Here is a 5,715-nt window from a genome sequence, read left to right on the forward strand (position 1 = left end):
AAAAAAAAAATATATATATATATAAATATATATATATATATATATATATATAAACAATAATGTTTTAAGATTTTGAGTGTACTTGCAGTATCCCTCAAGTGACGTCAAGGTGGAAAAAGTGGATCACAAAACAAGTTCTAACATATGCATCCATATTATCGACAAGATCCCCTCAGATAAGCTTTTCTTTTAAATCCACGTATCACACTAAGCTAGTGCTAACGATATTTTGATTACTCCACTCAACCTTTGATCAGCATATTGATAGCAATAACTTACAAAAATTGTTTCATTTTCTAACATGATATTATCGGCTTCAAACTACCTACCTTTTTGAAACATCCTTATTGGCTCGAAAGTTCAATAACACATTGTCATAAGGAGCTCAAATATGTTACTGAAGGAAAATATGTCCAGCATGGTCCAGTTTAACTTTGATTATATATTTGACTTTGTTGTTTCGTTTCAATTTTCAGAAGTTATTAAATAAGATCTCAAACCATGACTACTACGAGTGAGAAAGCAAACCTGTGTAAATCCAATTGGAAATAAATATTCTTTAACCATTACTTCTCACTAAGGGAGTAAAAATATAGTAACATGATAGGCTCCATCCATCTCACTCATTGTAGAAGAAACAAGAAGGATTAAAAAGCAATGAGAAGAAGGGGGAGTAACAGCATTCTGTTACATAACGATTTGGCGGGGGGGAGGGGGGGGTTGTAGTTAGGGAATAACTATAAAGAAAAGGGGAGGGAGGCATAGTAAGGAGGAAATAATTGAGATTGGGAGAGTGGAGTTAGTTTGAGAGTCACAGTCTTCTATAGGCTTCGGTATCTGTTTACTTTTGCTGTAATCTTCCATATACTCAACAAAAATCTGCTTATTCATATTCTGTCCATACTGTTCCACTTGGATTCTTATCAAAGGGGTATCAGAGCATGTTCGATCTAATGGACGAGAAGATAGAAATCAGAGAAGAAGCAATGGAGAAGAAGCTGAAGGAATTGAAAATAGAACTTCAGTGCCTACCTGGATTGGAAAGAGCAATGGAGCACTTAACCCAAAGTATGGCCAAGATGATGCAATCATTGGAGGCAATTCAAAAAGATGTGGCGTCACCGACACTTTCCAGGGCAGTACCGAAACAAAATTTGGAAGTAGAAGGAACGGGGGAAGCTAGTAATGGAAGGGAAGACATTAACCACTGGTCAGTACCAATAACTAGATGCCTATTCACAAGGTCGAGATGCCAATTTTCAACGGCAAGAACCAGATGGAAGGATATATCAAGCTGAGAGGTACTTTGAAGTGAATAGATTGACAGAAAAAGAGAAGCTCGGAGCAGTGGGTGTAAACTTTGAAGGAGATGCCCTTTCTTGGTAGCCATGGACTGAGGCGAGGACACCATTTTGAACTTGGGAGCAATTCCGAGGACAGTTGCTTCTTCATTTCCTTCAAACTACATCATTTCCTTCAAACTACAGAGGGAAGTTTGTGCAACAGGTGCCTGGACATACGACAAACATTTTATGTGGAAGAGTTTGGGAGATATTTTGAAGCTGCACTAGTATTGGGTATTCGAGGAGAGGTCTTGGAAAGCACATTTATTAATGAGCTAGGCTCTATAATGAAGATGGCCCAACTAATTGAAGACAAAAATCAAGTGGGTAAAGTAGCCCATGACCCAAGTGGATCCAAATACACCACGCTACTAGCTACACCTCAAAATCCGGAGGCTTCAAAAGGAGCAGAAATCTTCCCTACTAGAACCGTGATGATGGAAGAGCAGGAAATTGGCACCACCAACACTTCCCAAACTCGCACCTTCAGGACAAGGAAGATTTGGCAACCGAGGGTAATGATAGGCTACCAAGAGGGCTGTACATGGTCCGGGTCGGTTTGATTATCTTTAAAACCGAACCGAACCAGATTTTTGGATATTTAGTAAGTGAAACTATAGGGTCCAAATTTAATTATGGAAACGTTCGGGTTGGGTTCAATTCGAATCGTTTCCTAGATTTCATACAATAATTCAATTTTTTAATAATTATAACAATGCTACTTTAATTCAATTAATGATATTTCGATCTTAGCTTTAACAAAATAACGTGATCCAATCTTATGTATCTTTTGCACCTCTCTTTGTTGGATTCTTCATAAATTTGATTGTTAAATCAGAGGACAAGAATGATAGTGAGCTCAAAATAATAGAGGCGTAGCCGAGTTTTCAATTCAATTTCTCCAGAACTGTAGAAACAAAACTATGGTAGAATAATATATTTGGACAAAATATAGGTCAATTTAATTAAGTTAGGCTTGTGTTGAAAATTAGAGATAGGAAAACCATATTTTAGATTTGGACTAGATTAATTAGTTAGCAAATTTATTTAGAAAAAAATAATTTGGCTTATTTAAAATAAATAAATTAAAAGATTTTGGAAGACTCGATTCTTATTCGGCTCTTGGTCTAGAATTGAAAACCGAACCGAACCTGCCGGTTCTCGATTCATATACTCGTTCGGGTATTTAACTTAAGAAGAACCGCTTGATTTGGTTCAATTCAAGTAGTGTCCGGTTTGATTTGGGAGTTTTGTCTAGCCCTAGCTCCCAACCACCTCAATTATTCTAGAAGAAACAAGAAAGATTGAAAAGTAATGAGGGGGAATAACAGCATTCTGTTACATGACAAATGGGGAGGGGGGAGTAGTTAGGGAATAGCTATAAATAGAAGGGGAGGGAGGCTTAGTAAGGAGGAAAAATGGAGAGTAAGAGAGTGGAGTGAGTTTGAGAGTTACAGCCTTCTATAGGCTTCTGTATCTATTTACTTTTGCTGTAATCTTCCTTGTACTCAATAAAATCTGCTTATTCATATTCTGTCTATACTCTTCTAGTTGGATTCTTATTATAACACTAGCAAAAGGAGAAGACCTTATGATCCCTCTAATGAACACTAAAGTTAATGTCTTACAGCTTGCACATGTGAAATTGTAACGCCTAGAAACAGCACAAAGCATATAGTGGACTGCGCCAGAAAATAAGAAAAATGAAAGAGAACAACAAATACGAGACATTTCGTGCAGGTATGGCGTTAACCCAATGCAGTGGTGTTTTACTCCAAATAACAATTCTTGCCACAAAACAGATAAAATCGAATATCACTTCAAGGCCGTTACATACAGTACCACAAGATAGACACAGATGTGAATCAAACAAATAAGCAATAGCCAAGGCAAGTAGTCCATGCCTGTTTCACTCAGATGAGAAGACGAAATAAAGAACATACTAAAATAAAGATTTCAACGTATGAGACCAAAAACAATAGAACTTATACCTGACTATTGGTGAGTTCAATTTGCTGTGAAAATTGCAGCCTCAATTGCCATGGGTTAATCCTTTGCCAGGCATAAACAAGCATTCTGTTTGCTCTAGGTTGGAAATTCAAATTGAGGGACCCCATCATTCCCAATGCCTACATTCCCTGCAAAGACTGCCATTGAGAATTGCTAGGATGGGACTGAGACCCCGTATCAATCCTGCCTTTTTTCGAGGCTGCGCCCATAATCACACTTGTCTTAGAAACATGTACAATTATTTTTAAAAAAATAAAATAAATAAATAATAAAATAAAAATATCCCATCAAGAATTTTAACAGTATTTGTGCACTGCAGCAACCAAATCAACAGTTCTCACCCCATTTAACAAGCATAAATTTAAAAGTTCTAGAACAGGAAAGTAACTAGATAACAACTAATTTAAATGAATGAAAAATTTGTAAAATAAAATACATTTTTTCACAAATAAAATTTGTGCATTTGAAATGCAACAGGAGCTGACCTGGTTTCTCTGCCCAAAATTCCCATCATCTCAAATCCGAACACATAAACAGATGTAAACATATAAGAAATTAGTAGCATCGAAATCTAATTTTCACATTGAAACACATTAGTGCACTTGACTGTATAAATAAACTCAATAAAAAATCAGATGAACAGGGTAAGCATTACAAAGATCACTTTTTTGTACAAGCAAAGCCAAAGATTGTGTAATTATCATTTATCAAGACTCCTCACCAAAGTTAATAACTGGCTCTGTAAATTAAATTGAGCTGCAACTGCTGCAGATTGATCAGATAACATGGGCAGGTGCCCTGTTCGCCCCATCAATGCCGACCGCATCAAATTGTTGCTGTTAATCTGCCCCAGTTGTTCCCACAACTGATTTTGCTGATGTTCTTGCTGCTGTTGCAATTGTTGGTGTTGCTGAAGTGCATTACCGCCCCCCTCAAAATTCATTGCCCATAAATCCCAGCTTGCTGGCGCTGATGTTGCCTAATCATTCTGATTGCTGCTGCTGTTGCATTTGATCCAGCCTTGACACCGAAGGGGTTCTCTGTAAACCCTGCTGCGTCTGATAAATCGAAACCTCAATTAAATTAGTATTACTACTATTATCATTAAGACCTCCATTGTTATTCTGCTGCTGTGGCTGTAATTGTTGGTGAAGTGCTGCAATTGTTGATGCTTTTGCGGGTGGGTTTGTACCAATTTCTGCTGGGGTTGTACCAATTGTTGTTGGGTTTGCACCATTTGTTGTTGCTGCTGCTGGGATTGCACCATTTGTCTTTGATTTTTTGGTCAAGAGAAGGCAGGTGATGGCTAGACTAGAAGAGAAAGGTGGCGAACCCTGCAAATGTTGCAAATTTGAGGGTGGATTCAATCGTCATGATCATCTGATTCGTTGATGGCTGCAAGGAGGGTTTTGGGAAGACGATGAAGTAGTTGAATTTTACGCCATTTTTGTATGAATTTCGGGAGGGTCAATTCACCCTGGATTTCTTCAAATTTTTTGGAGTTTTGGGAATTGAGATGATGGGTAACTTTTATGAATTTGACCAATCAAAAAAGAGAGGAATCTACGAAGGTATACTGCAATCTCAGTCTCGGTGCAAGTTTTCAGTAATATAATGAGCTGGTTAAACCAGTAGATTAAGTTTCATTCTCTATATCCATATTCATTTCTGCACAAAATAGCATTATAGGATCAGTTAAAAATAATAATAAATAAATAAATAAAACCAGCAGAGTGCTTTAGAATAATCCAACAAATATACCAGCATCTGTTACTTATGTTCCAATTTCCAAGCGTCTAAAGATTTTTCAATAAAGTGTAAATATTGTCTAATTAAAAGTGAATTTCAGCTTTAAATCAAAGGCAATGGAAAGAATCATACTATTATTAGCAATAAAGAATTTATTATTCCACCGGTATCATTTGCATAAAACAATCTCAAAATGAGAAGAAGAAGAAGAAAAAACCTATTGCCCGACAAAATGAAGAAGAAACAAAACCTAGGTTCACTAATTGATTTCTTCAAATAACCTACTTGGTCGAGGCAAAAAAAAAAAAAAAAAATCTGGCGTTACTTTCTCTGCAAAGTCAGAGAAAATGCCTAATAAATTGGAGAAGATAAAAAATTGTGGTCTCACTACACTACCAAAAGCCAAAAACATTTTTTTGTATCAACATTGAATTGTGTGGTTAGACTAACAGTTCGAGAAGATGAAGGCTTTGAGAAATTGGAAAATTACCTTCAGTCCTCGCGGCTCAAGACTTCAAAGGAGATGAGAATTGAGCCCTTCTTTGAGCCCCAATAAAATGAATTTTTGAACAGTATATGTACTAGAATGTGGAGTGAAATGTTTGAAAAATCA

General features: G+C 36.7%; 1 protein-coding gene across 11 annotated transcripts in view; it reads right to left on the minus strand.

Annotated features, from left to right (window-relative positions):
* LOC111401496 (transcription initiation factor TFIID subunit 12b-like) overlaps positions 1-5,715 on the minus strand; it is a 17,377-nt gene extending 11,662 nt beyond the window's left edge. For 6 of the 11 annotated variants that reach the window (XM_023029249.1, XM_023029253.1, XM_023029254.1 and 3 more), the window contains exons 1-3: positions 5,593-5,715; positions 3,839-5,021; positions 3,335-3,552 (exon numbers count right to left, since the gene is read on the minus strand). The gene's annotated coding sequence lies outside the window, so the exon portion shown is untranslated. Of the gene's footprint in view, positions 1-1,032; positions 1,458-3,334; positions 3,553-3,838; positions 5,022-5,592 lie in introns of those variants that run through there. The other 5 variants (XM_023029250.1, XM_023029243.1, XM_023029252.1 and 2 more) reach the window with 3 other exon arrangements.

Source organism: Olea europaea, chromosome 10, assembly GCF_002742605.1.
Source record: "Olea europaea var. sylvestris chromosome 10, O_europaea_v1, whole genome shotgun sequence".
Lineage (NCBI taxonomy): Eukaryota > Viridiplantae > Streptophyta > Magnoliopsida > Lamiales > Oleaceae > Olea > Olea europaea.